General features: G+C 35.5%; 1 protein-coding gene across 14 annotated transcripts in view; it reads left to right on the plus strand.

Annotated features, from left to right (window-relative positions):
* The window catches only part of LOC139989722 (rap guanine nucleotide exchange factor 2), a 251,725-nt gene that overhangs the window by 125,533 nt on the left and 107,550 nt on the right, over window positions 1-18,642 (plus strand). For 7 of the 14 annotated variants that reach the window (XR_011800395.1, XM_072008244.1, XM_072008242.1 and 4 more), the window contains exon 1: window positions 494-780. The exons of 4 other annotated variants lie outside the window; for them this stretch is intronic. The gene's annotated coding sequence lies outside the window, so the exon portion shown is untranslated. Of the gene's footprint in view, window positions 1-492; window positions 781-18,642 lie in introns of those variants that run through there. 3 more of the 14 variants (XM_072008237.1, XM_072008238.1, XM_072008250.1) reach the window with 2 other exon arrangements.

The following is an 18,642-nucleotide window of genomic DNA, read 5'->3' on the forward strand; positions in this document are numbered from 1 at the left end:
ATATGCAGTTTGATGAACGTTTGACAGTGTGAATTCTGAAAGGAAATTAACAGGTGAAGGTATCAAGAACCAAGTACTAGATTAAGTTGTAACAAGTCATAATAATTAACTAACTACATTGGAACGTTATTCTCACTATCCATTATCTCAAATCGATGCAACAATCTCGTATTAATTCACTCTCCAATTAGAAACCCCATAATTTCCTTACATAAGTATTCATAATACATATACACTACCACTCGATCTTCCCACATTAAAACTTGTTACAATCCTTGTTATTCTCAATCAACACCAAAATGCTACACCGTTAAATCTTTCAAAACATCGAAAAGCACCTTGCACATATCTTGCACACTAAAAACAAACTAATTACTGTCAACGCAATTTTAAAATTGGAGCCTAATAAGAATTTCGAACGTTAGTACCGAGAAACACCGGCAGAGTGCGCAGGTATTGCGACCGTGGCGCGGTGAGCGGCAGCGCGGGAGTGGCAGTATAGTTTCGGACGCCGTGGCGCGTGCTTCGGGGATGAAAATTAGTAGTCGGTTTGTTGACGATACACGATCGATGTGTGTCTTCGCTGTTCGTGTCATGCATTGGTACGATCTACGAACGGCCACACGTGTATATCCGATGAATATCTGGGTGATTTGCGCGCGACCGGTTCGTCGGTAGTCGCGGTTTGTTGACTCGATAACGTGGTCCCTCGGTGTGTTTGTTTTCCCCGTGGAGAAGTGCAATCATCTGTGGATTACCCCGAGCAGCTGCAACGGACAGGTTATTTGGCCGGTCGGACAAGGCCTCGTGTGCATCCACGATCCGTGAACTAGGCTGATCGATCGACGTGCTTCAGATTATATTTACCTCCGGCGATGCCAGAGAGAGGGAAGAGACGCGTGAGAGACGAACCTCGTGATTTTACGATGATTAACCCTTACGCGAGCCTCGTTTCTGCGCACCGAAACGCGCCCCAACTTTGAATCCGACTAATTATGCGCCATTTATAGAGGACGCTGCGCGACATCGCGCCAATTCGCACCATAGTAAAAATATAAGACTCGAGATACAGCGTCTGAGGAAAGTAGTCGTGCACTTATCATAGAAAATGTTTGTATATATGTCGTGTGTGGTATGTAGAAAGAAAACTTCGAAATTTCAGTAGCACTGTGTACATTGGTACGAATAGACCAGATTTTTATAGGTTAATGGAAAATTTGAAGATGTGTAGAATACATATAATATGTATGCAAAAATAAGTAAAATATGCAAAGTATAATATTTGTTGTAATGTTCAGTAGGTAAAACGGTTCTCTGCTTAGCTTCAACTTCTTTAATGTTACACTCGCAAATTATGAATTTACATAAATATTCGCAGCCTGTTTAGAAGCAAAAGTTAAGAAAGATTTAACTGAAAAGACTTCGTAATATAATTAATATAAGTTTGTAAAATGAATTACTAGATGTAAGTTCGTGAGAATATCTTGACAAATTTTCCATTTTCTCTGGTAACGAATTTCTTCAAATAGCAGCTTTTATGAGCTATTCGGAATATTTAATTTCTTGTTTCTTTCGAATATATGAAGCGAACATACGAAATATATATTCAGATAGTGAAATGTTAATATATATATTTTTTTTTATAACATACGATATAACTATATAAATTTTCCATGGTAGGTGTTCAAATGCCTTGCCAAGCTGCTGTACGTGTAACACTTGAAAGTGATCGAGAAACGAGGTCGGTGTCTGTTTATAGCGGGATGCTTGAACGATGAACAGTGATTAATCGCGTAAGGGTTAACGTGATATTGTTTACTTGAAATGAATATTTTTCTCACGTGTGTTATAAGCATCTTTTTGGTTGCTCCAATATTGCATAATCGTTTAGATGATTCCTGTGGTTAATAAGTACACGTATGTTAAGAAACTGAAAAATTCTTACGTTGATCTTTTTTATTGGACTGTTTCGCTTTATGTAATCTCTGCTACTTTATGAAAGCGTTATTGTTATATCAGGACGAAAATTAAATGGACGAAAATGGAGCGTGATAAATCGATCACTGATAATTCTAATGCTTCTGTATACCATTTATAAATCTATCTTTTCTTTGCTTTAAAAAGCTGTATGTCCAATAATATTCTTGTTTTAAAAAGAAGCAGAGATAGAATCGAGGTAGGTTAAGAAAGAAACTTATTCGATAATGAGGTTAAAATTTTCTCTGTTATCTGTCCATCAACTGTAGAGTCTCTTTTATTGCTCGAGATAAGATCGCTGTATCTTCAGCAACGAGCTAACGTCGAATAAAAACGATGATTCATCGTAAAACATTGAAAATTAGTTAGGAAGTTACATAGTCAATCACAGGAAATGTTATTCGCGTCAAGCTAATAATAATTTTGTTCTTTCCAAAGGAATTTTGAAGTATTTCTAAACACGGCAGATCGTATCGAGAATGTTGAATTTTACCTTGCAACCTGTTCTTGCGTTAATTTAGTAACCTAATTAAATACGCGTATCTAATCAACCCCTTATTATCGCGAATATCGAAGATAAATTTGCCACCATTTTTACCATGAATCAGTCGTTCTCCCTCGTTGTTACGCAATATATCGACGTTTTATAATATCCATACGCTCTTCCTTGAAGTAATAGACGACTATCGATGATATTAACATTGTATTTGTAAGCTGAAAGTATCGTCCAATTTATTAGTAGTAATCTAACAATTATTTCCGATTAAGGCTCCAGTAAATATTATCGATTTCAATGATTTACGATATTAAAGGAAAATTTAGAAAGTTTTTTTTAGTCAGTTTTTAACGTAACGTAATTTCGGTCAAGTTTATTTTTATTACATTTTATTATAGAAAAGGTAATATTAAAAAATACAAAACTTTAGAGGTCTAATATAGGTAATCTTATCGTTTTATGTTAATTACCTCATGAATAAAAACTGAACCTTTAATTTTTTTGTTATACTTAGCTTTATAACATATTATTTCTAGAGATATTACTCAAAAAGTCACAGACTCTTGAATTTCCCGTATTAAATCTAATTTTATTTACCAAATCTCTAAAAAGCTGTCGCGAAAGAATTCGAATAAACTTTTTCTTCAGTTTGTCTTAAATGATCGACTTGTAAATATTTTTTCTGCATGGAGATCCTTTTGACTTTTCAGACTTCGAATATAGAAATTGTATTTTCGATATGATCAGAAATTCTCCCATTTTTCATATAATATTTTTTTAATATTAATATATGACTGTTGCCGTGTCATTGTTGGTTTTTACAAACGATTTGATGAAAATCCGAGGAAAGGGAGAATTACGATAAATTACCTGGCATCGTATAATTCGTTTTCTGATAATCAGCGAGTTTCATAGAATTTAGATCCTTTGACGATGCACGATTTTATCGATATACATTACGCGCGCGTATAAACGCCGAAATAATTTAAATCGAAGAGATACAGGCTCGGTGGATACAATTAATTGTTTCGTAATTAATCGCCTGATGAGAAATTCCCTCTCGTGATATTTGAAAACAAATGTCGGATTAAAATTGCGAGATCGCAGAAAGATTCAAATTTCTTCGCGAGAATAATTCTGCAATGATAAACCAGGCGGTTGTCTGAAATTATGTGCAACGCGAATACGTAAAGTTGATTAATTAAAAAATTGAACAGTATCATTTCGTTCAATTTAATTTTAATCTTTTCGCTTCTTCGGCATTATTGGCATATATAGTGCGGAAATCTTTTAAACCATCTGACGATAAGTTACTGATATTACAATGACAATTGAGAATATTTCAATTCCTTAAATCATCAACTTTTTTTTTTTTAGAAATTCCGTGATAAATAGAGCTCCAATCTAAGTGTAACAGGAAATTTATGGGATCATTTAGATTGAGTCAGAAAAGGAAGGGGAATAAGAAAAATAAGAGTAATCTGCTGTGTGAGAAATTGAATAGAGAATAGCAGCAGAATCTATAATAATTATTAATGCTTGGATTTAATGTTTCTTAAGAAGTAGGTAACGACGAATCTATTAATTCATCAAAGTAAAACGTTTTCAGTTGATGTGTGACTTTATAATTTTGCACATCGTCATGCTTGAACGTGTCTGATTTCAATTTTTATTCAATTCTCTAAAAATATAAATCTACGAGCGGCATATTATTTTTCTTAAACTTAAAACAACAAACATCTATATAAATAAATAGTAAATATCTTTTCTAGTCCTAATAAATTCATGTTTGAATACTTTGTTCTGTCCTGTTTCTGCTTTTCTACATTTTGACAAAAGATTTAGCGAAACAAAGAAAGAAAATAAACGGGCAATGTGTTGGAGCAAATATTATTCGCAATGAAGGTTCTGACGATCTTTAACAAAAATATTCTACAACTTCAGATGTGAAGTAGCCATACCTTTTATAACAACCAGTGTCTTAGTCCATTAAAAATTGTAATATATCGTAGACGCTATAAAATACCTCGTTATTTTGTCGATGCTTTATGAAAATCTATCAATTTAAACGAAACAGTCTTGGTCGTTCATTTCAAAAACTTTATCGAAGTTTCCCGCTGTCGCCACACTTTATCCGCAATAAAAATGTTCATAAGCTGGTGCTGAACTTCCTAGTCACGCCCTGTTTTATTAATCGCCGATACAACTAACGTCGTATCATCGTGTATGGTCGTTTTCTTTTCCACAGAACACAATAGAGCGTGGATTCAAGAAAAGGTTAATGTATTCGAAATAATTTTTGACGCGTCCTAAAACTCTACCGTTCTCTCTTTCACCTTTCTCTATTCTCCTCGCTTTCTCTTCTTCCTTTACCTTCTTTTTTTTTTTTTTTTTTTTTGCGAACGATTTTAACATTAAACGAAATTCTCACGGAACTGCGAACAGCCCAACAAAGAGATGTAAATTACGATCTCGGTCGGCTGTATTTTTTCCTCCTTTTTTTCGTGTTTGCTCTGGCTAGAAAAATATGTGTGTCAACAGGAACTTCCCGCGGTGTGCACAGTGCACTTGCACTTTTGAGCAGGCGTTCGTGATCCTTGACCTAATTGACATTGTTCTGCCACGTGATGCTGCACCAGCGATTCATTCGAATTCGAACCTGACAGCAACCGCCGCTCTGTGATTGCATTTCAATTTGAAATTCGCTGAAATTCCCGCGAATATGCGATCCGATGTTCAAAATCATTGCTAACGAGAACCTATGGTTTGCATTGAAAATGAGGAAATCGTGAATTTTCGGAAGGTTATTTGGTTATCGTAAAAATTCTACGTTTTTCGTGTTTAAAGATTTTAAAGGGTTCATTTTAAATGTTGCTTGAAATTCTGGAAATATTTCATCGATGAAAAATGTTGAATTCAACGCGTTACGCGTACGTAAACTTGTTTGATCGTAGGATATTTTAAGGCGAAGGATTTATTTTAAAATTGCTGCATTTATTATTTATTATACTTCAAATTGTTGACATAATGTCGAGCTGAATGTTTCTTTGGCTTATAAATAGTTCCGAAACGAACTGAATTCTACTTTTATGACCAACGTTTAACAAACCGTTAATAAAGATTCTAATTTCTAACATTGGCACGAGTTTTGCCTCGCGATAAAACTGCAGCACAGAAATTCCTTTCTTTATTAGCTTCGATCGTAAAACACGTAACATAGCAAAGTACGTAAAAAAAATGTGTAGGTCAATTACGTTCTGTGGCTCTGTATCGTTATATTCCCTGTATCTCGAAATATCAATTATATTTTGGAAAAAATTTTGAAAGCAAGAAATGTTACAACGAAGACAGTAATAACGTTAGGATGAACCTAATAATAGTATACAATGGTGTAACGTAACGCAACAGTAGTAATAAGTAATAACGTTGCAATAAAATGAATGAGGATGAAGTGAAATTCGCGATAGAATTTAAGTTCTTCTCATGCAGAAACTGTACCACCAATGTTCCAATTGTTATATTTTCAGACTTTTGCAATGAAACATTGTAGAACGATGTTACGAGTATTGTTATACATTCCTGACTCTCTTTCGCACAATCGTAAATTTTAATTCTCGTATGTCTAGTATTTTTTTTACTAACAATAGTTACATTTTTAAAATTTTGCTTTCTCTGATTATTCGTGTATCCGTAATACATTATTCGATAAATGGAAAACGTTAGATAAATAAACAAATTGTCCTTTTTCGTTTAGTAATATAGTGAAGAACATACTCTGTTAGGATATGTTTTTCATCAAGATTTCTTGCATTTTTCGTACAGGTACACAAAAATACGTACTTTGAACTCTTCATAGAAAATAAATGTTAATAATCATGTCACTTACTATGACACTGAAGCTGTGCGATTTACAAAACTATATTTATCCGAGCTTCTCTCGCACTATGCTGTGTAAAAAAAAAAGTTTGAAATTAATTTTCTCTGAGGGGAATATGTTGGAGATACAGTGAGTGTCAGTTTGAAAGTTTGTTGTAGTTGGAAACATAAATTGTATATTTTAACGAGTACGTTTTTAACATTAAATACTACTAAACAAATCAAAATGATTCATATGAGATTACCAAACTTCTGCAAACTTTTTCATACCTGTAACCTGTATTATCTCATAGAAAGGTTATAACAGCAAGAAAAAATTTCTTTTCTCAACAGCCATAATTCAGGCGAACAATTTCGATCGCGTGCTAATAGTTTTCGCGGTGGAGAAAAATCTCGTCACCAATTAAAACGAAATTGTGGTACGAACCAAAACGCTTTCACCGTAGATTTCATCTGAATTCGAGGCTGGCCGAACATCAGCCATCATGGATACTTTCCACGTTGCCTCTTCCATCCTATCCTCGGTTATGAACGTTATTCGAACGCGTGTAACGAGAAAACGGAAGTTACGAAACGAGCGTCCGCCGGTTTCTGATTTTTATCGACGTCGATGCAATTCCGCCGACATGGTCGCCGTAATATTCGTAACGCCGCTAGTTTCTCGTCTCAGATTTTCGTCCGAGACATTCCTGCCTCGAAATAGTCGTCGTTTTGAAGTTACAGGCATCGTTCCAGGCAAATATTCGAAAGGAATGGTCGCGTAGGTGAAATTGAGCGAGTTATTCGGATGAATCTCCTCGTTTCGGTGGAGGTGAATCGAACGAGATTTCATTTTCTTTCTTTACGATCAATTTTGCGCATTTTGGAGAGAATACGATGCTGCTCGGGGGAATATGTTGCAGATCTAACGAATGTCGGTGCGTTTGAAAGCTTATACAAATGGAAATATAAATTGTATATTTTACCGAGCACTTTATTAATATCAGAACTACCGAGCCGATTAAAATAATTAATATCGGAGCGTTAAAAGTATGCAAATGTTTTTCATCGTTTCTCAGACAATTTTAGTTTATAATTTTATTTGAGGAATAAACACAACACATATAAATGTTTTATACACCTTGTACAAATATTATACACAGATTAGAGATGCAAATAAAAGTTACAAAATTGCTTTTATAGAGGAATTTTATATATTTGTAAATGCAACAAAGGTTGCTAGTGGTACGAACTAATTTACTAATGTAGAATTTTCGATGCATCAGAGAGTTCACTTTTATTGCAGAGTAGTACAGCGGATGTAGTGTTTCAAGTGCAACGTAGTGAATCGACAGTTTCTCATACAGAGTAAAACGGTGTGGTTGCCGCTACTCAGTCTGTGCGTGAATGCGTAAATAATCGGCACAGTGGGGAATCGAAATCAGGAAACGATACGAAAAATATCAAATTTTCCAATTAGAATCAAAATTTTAACTGGCAGAACGTAATATATAGTGCAGTTCAATCCCGGTGCATAAATAACATCAAATCGAAGATTAAATAAGCATTTCTTATTCAGCATGTTCGAGCGTAGGCGTCGTAGAAATGAATTTATAGCGAAGTAAAATTTTGATTTTATTTATTATTTACTCTGTGAATTTGTTTTAAATAACATTATTCGGATACCGATATATTTGGAAAATCTGATTTTTCAAAATAATATTTGCCAATTTATCTGTACATGTATCCTTGCTTTGAAATATAATTATTAATTATTTTAGTTGAAGCAAGCGTTTATATATAACATTTCTTTATTTCTCATTTTCATGCAACGCAAAATGTATTAAAATCAACTACGTTTTATACAGAAATTAAATACAATTGTATCTCTTTTCGTACGATATCGGCGGTCGTAGAGATGAGTTGGCAGTTTTTCGTTACAGTTCGATGGGGCGCTGGTAATTTGTACGTGTTGGGAGTCTCGCGGAATGGTTTTTCGTGGCCATATTTTGTCACGGTTCGGTAAGGAAGTCTCGAAGTGACGTAAAACATACGCGGGAGTGGGAAACCGATGGAAAACACGTACTTCTAGACTTCTCCTTTCTCGTTCACTCGATATCTCTGCTTAAGATCGACTTACAGACGTTTCCCGTGACTTTCAAGAACGTCGTGAATTTTCCTTTTCGGCAATATCACGTTAAAAAGATTACTCGTTTTACTATAGTAGGCGTAATACATGTTGCGATTCATCAGCGGTTACACTTTTCGCAAATTATCCTTCGCTGGTAAAATATTTTCGTTTAGGAAACTGGATGTAAAATTAAATAGACGTAGAACAATCCATGAATTGAGAAATTGAATTATTAACCTACATTCAAAGCTTTGTATTTCAAAAACAAAGAAAGGTAAACAAAGAGAGCTAACTTGGTTTAATTTCCCTTTTTATACGAAAGTAAATACCGCGCCGAAACGAAGATTAGCTTACCTCGTTCCTTTCTTTCTGAAATAATACAAAGAAAACAGTTCGGAAAAGTTTCTGCTTCTTAACCGACCGAGCCATTCGTGCGTTTCATACGCATTGTATCGTTACAAAGTCGTGCTTACTTTCGCGGAAAAGCTAGGAGCTGGAATCGAGGCAAGAAAAGGGCTGTATGTGCCACGCAAAGCGGAAGTTTCTCGACGCGCGTGGTACACGCGTGGAAATGTGTTTTTCTCTAGCCATTCCTGGGATCCTCGTCTGAGAGTCGTCGAAGACTTCTAAGGTCGAAGCGAGAATTCGTCTTGCTCCGAACCCGTCGCCGAGTAGAATCGCCTTTTCGCGAGACGAAGATCTCCGTATTCTTTCCGCTTCCGCTCCGACGATGACTTTACAGCGATGTGAATTTTTCTTTCGGCCTTCGAAGTTTCTCGAAACTTCGAAACACGCCAAATATACAGGAACTTTGCGATATTCGTGATATTGCTGACAGAAGTCTCTTTTATTTAAGTTATTCAACGATTTTGCTCGAGCTTCCACATTATTTGTATTTTTCTTCCCAATATTGCATCGCACACTGTTCTTGTGCATTTGTACGATTAAAAAAATGGAGTCTAAATAGGAATTTGTTTGCTACCTTATCTCAGATCTTCGTCTATTTTGAGAAACAATTACACGTTAGTTATTTTTCTAATTTCCTTTATCACAAAGATTTAAGAAACGTTCAGCTCCTTCAGTTCTAAACGTAACATTGGAATCAAATTGTAATTCGAATTTTCAAATTGTAAACTTTGAAATCATTCTTTTCTTGTTCGAGTACTCGACTAATGTTTAAACTGTTGGAGACAGATCCAATTGCTGCAATTATTGCAGCGTCTCATTCTAGTTACTTGCAGCTGTATTATTGATAAATGTCTTAAAACTTTGCAGCGAGTTTGTACATACATACATACAGAATGGTCGATTCTTATATGTACATAGTCTCAGCTCTGTCGGCTCTCCTCACGTTTTGTTACACGTCGTTGCTCCGCTTCCTCGTTTCTCTTGCTTTTTCGCCTCGTACGAGCGAGTACATACGCGCGGCCTCTTATTTCTCTCAAGTGGAGCGCGCATCGCATCACATCGCGTAGAAACACCGTCTGGACAGTGCAGAAACAATACTAAAACGCGTCAGCCAGCCATAATTAACATGTTCACTGTTCACGTGATAATCACGAATATCTGATTCTTTCTGGAGATAACTGTTTTATCCTTGGATAGGACAGCGATAACGAATGAACGAGATTTTAACTTTTTAAACTTTGAGGGTGAGAGAAGTAAACCGACGTTTTCCATTTTAGTTGATTTCACATATTTTTGAAAAATGCGCGGAAACTGGTGAACAATCTGTTTCACGATATACCGTCAACGATGTGCCAAGTATCTATGAATGTATCTTGTCCAGAAAACCGTGTCGTTTCATTGACTTTTTTTGGGAGCGCAATACGATTCGCACGGTCCGCGTAGCTGAAGTTTTTCACGGCAGAAAATGTGCTGATTGTAATTTCGTCACCAAGAACACGTAAACGTGGAACGATTGCGTTTATTATTGCGATTATTTCGATCGAAGATAAACAACGGTGATCGTTCGATTGGAGAACTCGATGAAATATTCGTCGCTTGCCATTTCCATGGCTCGTGTCTCGTTTCGTCGCAACCCCTTGACGATGAATTTTTCAACAAGGTAACCGCCTCGCGTGCAACATTCAAATTTATTTAAATCTTCCTTGAAACAGAGAACCAGAGAAGGGAAGTCTCGATTTAGCACGGTCAGAGTCAGCTGGTTTTGTCTCGTGAAATCATAATATTGGGGTTGTTGGGAATCTTTTATTGGCTGTGTAGGTGGCGAAGAGTGAATTAGAAATTGGAGCAATTGTTTTTCGTGTTTAGGTAAGAGCGACGATAAATGTTCAATCCTACCGTCGGTGTAGAATTATTATTATTATTTCATGTCGATCTTCATCTCGTAAATAGAAAGATAAAAAGACGCTTTTTAATAATTTTAAAGAAAACTATAATATAAAATTCAGACTACAAATCATGAATATCCTAAGCAATTGTCTCATATTTTTCAGATTTAAGAAACTTCTTGAGTAGAGGAAGGTATTATTAAGTCGATGATTTCTGTCTTTATTTTATTATCTTGATCTTCTTTAGATAGTTAGAAATACTTGTTAATTAAAAAAAAAGATCTTCCAAAGACTTCTACTCTTACTGAAACAAAGAAACTTTCTAGAAAAACATTCCTAGACAGATGTTCCATCTAAAAATATATTATATCAATATACAAAGATAAAATGGACAAAGGATCAATAAGTATCATATCTCATAAATAAACTCACTGTTATATTCCTATTAACCTTTATCCATTGTTTGTCATGATGATATCCACTCTTTAATACCTTTTTCTCTCCACTCATTCGAATGACCTCTTCTTCGAAGAAGCCTCATCATCGGTCGATATTCTGCGTAACTCACGCGGTCACGAACAGACGAATTTCAGAGGCTTTAGCCTTGATGTTGTTCAGACGCAGGGTTAATTGCGCTATGGAGATGACGTAGCCTTGTTACATAACGTCATTTCGATATCAATTCATCCGAGGGCGAAATACCACGACGCTATTCCTTGCTACTGGTAGATTTCAACCGATTTGCAATTACGAATATTAGGGATCGCCGAAACTCCGAGGATTCGCGATTGGGTGATTCGCGAAACGAGCGGAATTAATCGAGTTCGACGCATGATAAAATCGACTCGGCCGTGAATATAATATGTTTGCCAGAATGTTCCTCCGACTTATACACGCGCAGTTGATTTTATTGACGCCGATTATCGATGCAAGTATCGATCATGCTCGTCAGATGGTTTGACTTTTAACGTCAGGCTTTTTATGGTCGACGAATCCGTGACGAGTTTAATCTGATTAAATCTGTGGCAAGCTGTCCAAGCGGACACTCGATGCTGCGTTATTAATTTTAAATAGCTGTTTCTGGCGCGTGGAAAATATTCTTTGAAACGTCGTACTGATTATTTCCATGGTTATATTTGTTATTGGTAAAAATGTTTTTACGAATGTTGTACAATGAATCGTCAGCTAATACGACGAGTCTTTATCGTGTGGAACAAAGAAATACAAATTAAAGTAAAATTCTTAAAAATTGTAACAATTTTCATCTATGACCCAACGATACAAAGTAAGAGTAAAGTATTTGTTCTTAATCTAAATATTCATTAACAATGTCAAGTTTCTTTAAATAATTACAAGACGCTCCCAACTACTAGACCGAGGATTTATGCAAATTTATGAACGTTCAAAGAAATAGCAGCGAAACAGAAATTTTCCTCGCTCTCTTATTACGATAACAATCGCTTTACCTTGAATGTACATTTGTTACTATACATTTGTGCGTCTCTGAATTTTGTACGAATGCATTGACATTCAATAAATGCACTCACAGTCTAGATATCGATCACAGTTCGACTCGAAACGCTATTTCCTCCATCCAAATCTTGTTTCGCGTATATGTTGCTTGGAAAAATTCCAAATTATCTCGATCGAAGACGCGAGTAATTCAAAGGAAGTTTGCCAGATTTTCGTTTTCTCCTCGGTTTCGTTTTCCTTGAAAAATCTAGGGTTCCGCCACACGTGTGGCGGATCAGTCAACGAGACTGTTTCCTCTACGAGAGCCTGGCAATTAAGTTGCTAGCAGTAGCCAATAGGACGCTCCTTGTTTCCTGCCGAAGGATGAACACGTGCGACAAGCTTCTAGGAAGTATTTCGACTCGTTCAACCTAGCCTTTCTTTCCTGACAGCTTCGAGTGCTGATGTTACATAAGACAGACGCGGATGCACCCTTTCTCTTTTTTTTTCTTTCCTTCCCCGTCACTTAATTTAGAATGTTTACTACACTACGAAACGGATTAGATGAAGTAGTAGCCGGGTTACTACTACTTGCGTCATTAAAAAATTAAACACTGGCCTTTTTTTTCGACTTTTTTAAGCCTGACTTAGTTCCACGCGCTGCTGAAGCAATTTTAACGATATTTAATTCGGTATTTCAGAATATTTTTAATTATACGTGTATTTCAATTGTGAGTTTATACGAGTTGCACAGTTTGTATATTATTTTACAAATCTGTGATTTATTTAGGAACTCTCTCCGCACAATCCTATACAATTTGTATCAAGGAACGCGTCTATATCTGTTTCTTTTAGTTGATAGTATTAGTATTAAAGGATTAATCGTTGAAGCTGAACAAAAAGACAGTACGTTTCAGGGAATCTCGATCGAGGCACTGAAAAATCAGACTAATTAATTTTATTTTCTCAAAATTTCTTCCTTTCAGCTGTATAATACACGATTATGTATCGTTTCGTTTATCGAAGATACAAAATTCTCTAGTTCAAATTAATTCGTTTGACTTCTGTACGAAGAAAAAATATTTGGATATTTAAAAAGCCAATAGCTTTTAATTTTTACAAGTTTTGTGTCAGTCGTCGTATTCTTTATATTTACTTTATATTTATCTGTACGAAATCAGCGTTGAATATATCGTATTTTCATAAAAGCAAGTAGAAGTAAATAACGTACGGTTTACACGGTTTCGGTTTCGAAATACGCGTACAAACTTTCTTACGTACGTTTCTACGAGTATGATTCATTGTTTTGGCATAAGCGAAAGTGCAGTATTCTTTGCAAACAAGCGGTATCCTTTTTTCTTGCGTAAAATTCTAACCAGCCACGATGCTATAACATTTCGTAAAGTTTTCTTCTTAACGAATAATTGTTCGCGATCTAATACGTATGGAGCTTCCAAACAACTTTAAATCCACGTAATCTCACTCTTTTCCCAAAATCTCTTTAAACTATTCTTTTGACATTGTGCGAGATTTATGAATTAACTTTTCTGTAGATTTATTATTACAAGTGTCTTTGTATAATGTACTCTCATATATATCTACATATATTTTTACAGTCTAACTGCACAAACACTTTTGTCTCTCATTGTACTTTTATGAAATCGTATGATCATTGTAAATTGTCTCGAAACACGACCGACCGATCCAGGATTACAGAGCAGGATTCTACTGGACAAAAAGCGCGTAGTAAAGGGGAAGTAAAAGGGAAAATCCATTCATCGGATTTATCATCAATGAATTAAAATCGCTCGACACCGATATCGTCGTCGATTCGTGTGCAGATTCCAATCAAAGAATTTCAATACGTATTTTCTGGCCTTGCGAACGATCCTCTTTTGTTTTCGTTGTCGGGTGAATTTCGAGGCTCGAATTGTGCAACAGAGAATTTCAGGATCGATTCACCGGCCCTCCATCAACCAAAATTCCTTTTCTCTCTTACGAATTAGGGATGGGAATCGAATGTACGTCAAGTGGTATCGGTGAAAAGTGGTCATACCTTTTGTGAGTATTTGAAAAACAAATAGTATCAAAGAAGAATGGATGTTTGGCCTTTAACGAATGGTATCGAATGAAGCCGCGAATAGACTGATTCTACGCGTAAAAACATATAGAAAGCGTAGGAAGATCGATTGATGTCAGACTTTGTTTTTCAAAGTGATTGAATTTGAAAATTGTCTGGATCAGCCACAAGCGCTATTAAATTTTGGCTATTTTATTTCAAATCTTTTGATAACGGAATAATAGTTTAATTCTGTCACACCTTTTAAAACAATCGACGAATTATCGTTATAATTGTTCTGAAAATCATCATAAATTCTACCATAAATGGAACTATATATTCTAATACATAATTTTAACTAAATTTAAGGAAAATGAAATTTCCATGAAAAATTACGAGTTATCCGGTTCATCCACTGTAATAGTTTCGACACTAATCCAAGATTCAAAGCCGTCTCGGTTTCAAAGCCATGCAAATTCAAAAGCAGTACGGGTGAAGCCGCGTTTTGCACGATTGAAATGAAAATGAATCCATTACGCGGTTGCGCTGTCAATAATTAATCGACGACGAATTAATGGAATTAATTAACCGATTGCTCGTAGCGGTGGAACGTCAGTTTCCATTGGAATAGAGAGAGAGAGAGAGAGACTGGAGTAAAAGATCGATTGTACGCGATTATCGTCGTTGACTACTTGAATTTCGATGCGTCTCATCGACTCGATTCGTTTCGGTCGAACGATAATTTTAATTTCACTATCGTTGCATCGCCATCAGTCGGTACACGGCGATTCCCTCGCAATTGCTCGAACAGCCGGCCTTTTACGATGAGCAAGCTGTTAAATGTTTCATTGGCTTTTAGGCAACCGTCGTTTAAATGCCTGCTTGCCTGTATAAAAGAGGGGAAAATTTGGTTTCTGTTGCGATGGGGATGGATTCGAGGTGGGATGAATTTGCGAACCCAACGAAATTTGCCTCGGTTACGGTTGTTCATAAAGACATCGTATCAAGTATGAAATTATGTACAATTATTTATATAATATTTATATAAAATTATATAATTATCGTAAAGTATATAAATATTACAAAAGTGTCTTTCTATATGTTCTATATCATACTTTGTTTATTTCAATAAATTTTTGTTGTAGTTAAACTAACGGGACAGTTAAAGTTATAAAATCAATTTGAGTTTGAGTGGCTTTGAAACCGAGACGGCTTTGAATCTTGTATTAGTGTCGAAGCTGTTACAGTGGATGAACCGGCTAACTCGTAATTTTTTCATTTTCCTTAAATTTAGTTAAAATTATGTGTTTAATTCTAGCTTGTGTAAATCTCGAGCTTACGGACGTTTATATAAATTCATATATAATTCCATCGCAAAACAATTAAGAAACTCGATTAAAGATTTGTTTCGTCTACTGAATATCATAATACGAGTTTCGTTTTGGATATTTTTTCATATTCTTGTTATACTTATACCTTTTCAGCGCGTAGTCGAATTAAAAAATTCTCAATAAAAGAATCAATAAGAAATTATGGTGGAAAACCAACCCACAAAGCAGAATAAGCATTAAATATTCATACGAGTACAATGTCCTGGGATGTATTTCCCCAAAGACGTACAGCAATTAAAATTGATGGTTGGATAGGACATCGTTGGAAGATTCCAATTAACTGTCGATGATAACGATTAAATTTTCTTACCAGCGTTACCTGGTGTACGAAATGCTGGCATTATCGATTTTTTCGCCTATTTTTCCCCCCTTTACCCCTTTGAGCTGGGTCAGTGGCCTGTCAAGGGAAGAGAGAAGAGGATCTGCCTCTGTTGGAGCATGAAGGCGGATACACCATCAATTCGCCGATGCTCTCCGTAAATATTTGCAACTGGCTGTTCACTCGGCGGCTTTTCAGGGACGGCGTAAAAATCGCAACGTAACGTGTGTTACGTAAATATAAGCGCGTACCGAGGCGCGACGAAAGGATTTTCGGCGAAGCACCCGTAACCCGGGAACAGATGCCCCTTTTTTTCATTCACCTCCGACCCCATCGTCTCGATAGAGATCCACTTCACGGGGAAATTTGCAACTGTTTCGTTTGTCAACTCTATTCTTTTTCTCTTTCTTTCTTTCTTTCTTTGTTCTCTCTGAACATTGTCCGCTTTTTAAGTTGCTTCGATGTACGTATAGTGTACGTAATAATAGACGTGTGTAGATATATTTATTCATTTATTTATGAGTTTATTTCGAGGCGGTTCCGTTAACAATGAAATACGGCATATATAGAGATTAATTCTTTTCACTTTGTTTAAATATTGTTAAGAAATTGTGTGTTATGAATTGATCTCGTTTTTTATTTGGTTAATATTTTTGGAGATTCAAAGGTACACCGAATTCACGTAACACGCAAAAATATATAAAATATTCAAAATATAGTATTCGTTAAATAATTCTCTATCTAGGTTCCAGTTTGCGTAAATATTCGCACTTTGTTAACGATATATTGCTAATAGCTATCCCCAATGTCTATTATCTAACTTGTATTATGTTTTTCATGATTTTCTAATCGAATTAATTAAAAGCTGATAATAGGAGCTATCGATTTCGGAAAACTGATTGGTATATAGAAAGTTGTTTACGTTACTCTCAGTTTTGTTCGCTTTTTAACTGGCTTCGTTGTGTAAGGTACCTCTCCTTCTCTTCTTTACTTGAGCGATATCCAATCGCTTTATCGGTTTCTCATGGTGTTTTACGTTGAAGGTTGAAATTCTGCTAGTTGAAATAAGAGTTGTTAGTTTAAGAAGGGCGATTAATAGGTTGGAAGTCGTTTCTATTACGTAACTGGAAGTTCTGGCGGAAATTAATTAAGAATTTTACGCGGTATCTTTCCATTCTCGAACAGTAAATCGTTCTTCAAACGTACGATTCCTTAATTAATTTCGGTGACGTAGAAAGGTTAGATTATTAAAAGATTGAAAGTACTATTTCTGATTCTTTGGGAATTATTTTTATTCGGAGATTATCTTATATTAGCTGAAGATCGTTCTATATAAATTGAAAATATAGAAAGAACACTTTGTTGCTCAAAGTTGACAAGTGGATTATTTTTAAATAAACTTTATATAAACCATCGTTTCGTTATTTCTATATAATCTTAGACTTAAATAGTTTTATTTACAAGTTTAGATTATTATTAGATGGTTGCAATTATTAAAATATCCTTTATTGGGTGATTAAGTAACTAGATCGTTACACGACTGGAATTATTACTTGGAATTCTTAAAAATTTATTTTTGTTTCAAATTTATTCGATATTAGTTAAAATCCACAAGCCTAAATCAAAGAGTTCATTTCACATTCAGAATTGGCCAGTATATCTGATCAATGCAAACATTCTGTTCCCTTTTTATAATTCTAATTACAGACTACGTAATCTCCCTAATAGCCTTATCGTTTTCTTTGCCCTGTTTGTGGACGCTATCGATTTCTATCTACCTCTGTATCTGCATCCACGCGTAATTTATACAGCTATCACGTGTTAAAAAATTAAAAATACGTTCGCCTGTCAGTAACAATAAACTTAAATACTCGGCTTGGTAGCTACCGTTAAAAATTAATAACGACAATAAAATACGAAACATTTTCGCGAATTAGCTCGAACGTTATCCTTTATTATCGAAAAATTGTCTCATGGTAATATCACTCGTGAAATTAAAGCTCTTATCTTCCGCGTGCTGAATATTTCGAAAATCTCTTTTCTCTTGCCAGCCAGGTGGGATTTAATGAGAAATCCGCGAACGAACTGGCATAATCGCGCGCTGCAAAATTTTATTCGCGCTTTATCACCAAGAGGATACGTGGTCTCGCTTTGTCCGGTGTAATGAAAAAAAAAAAAAAGACAGACCGTTGTCTATTTTTTATTCATTAAAAGTTTCGGCCCCCTTGCATGTCCGTTCAGCTATGCGGTTACCCTGTTAAGCAGTTACGAAGGTGTGTTAATTAATCCTAGGCTTTGAGCATCTAAATATAGGTGGGAGTGTGTGAAAAATATCGAAGAAGCGTTCTGCAAAAGTTTCTTTGGCAAATTATATAAAAAGCCAGGCAAACGTAGTCAACTTCTATGGGAATTCATCGTGCAGCTAGTTATTTTAACAGTGGATGAACCAGCAAGGAGTAAATAAATGTACGGAGGTCATGTGGTAAATAAATTGCGGATGTTTGTGCATTTATGGGAAATTTGAAAGTGCAAAGATGTATAGAATATTTTTAATGTGCAAAGGTGTACTCATAAAATTAGTGGAGTATTTAGTAGACAATGTCTGTAAAGATAGAAATTTTCACCAATATCTGGAGTCTGTTTATAGATCATATTCTCTGTTATTTAC

This window comes from Bombus fervidus, chromosome 8 (assembly GCF_041682495.2).
Source record: "Bombus fervidus isolate BK054 chromosome 8, iyBomFerv1, whole genome shotgun sequence".
Taxonomy (NCBI): domain Eukaryota; kingdom Metazoa; phylum Arthropoda; class Insecta; order Hymenoptera; family Apidae; genus Bombus; species Bombus fervidus.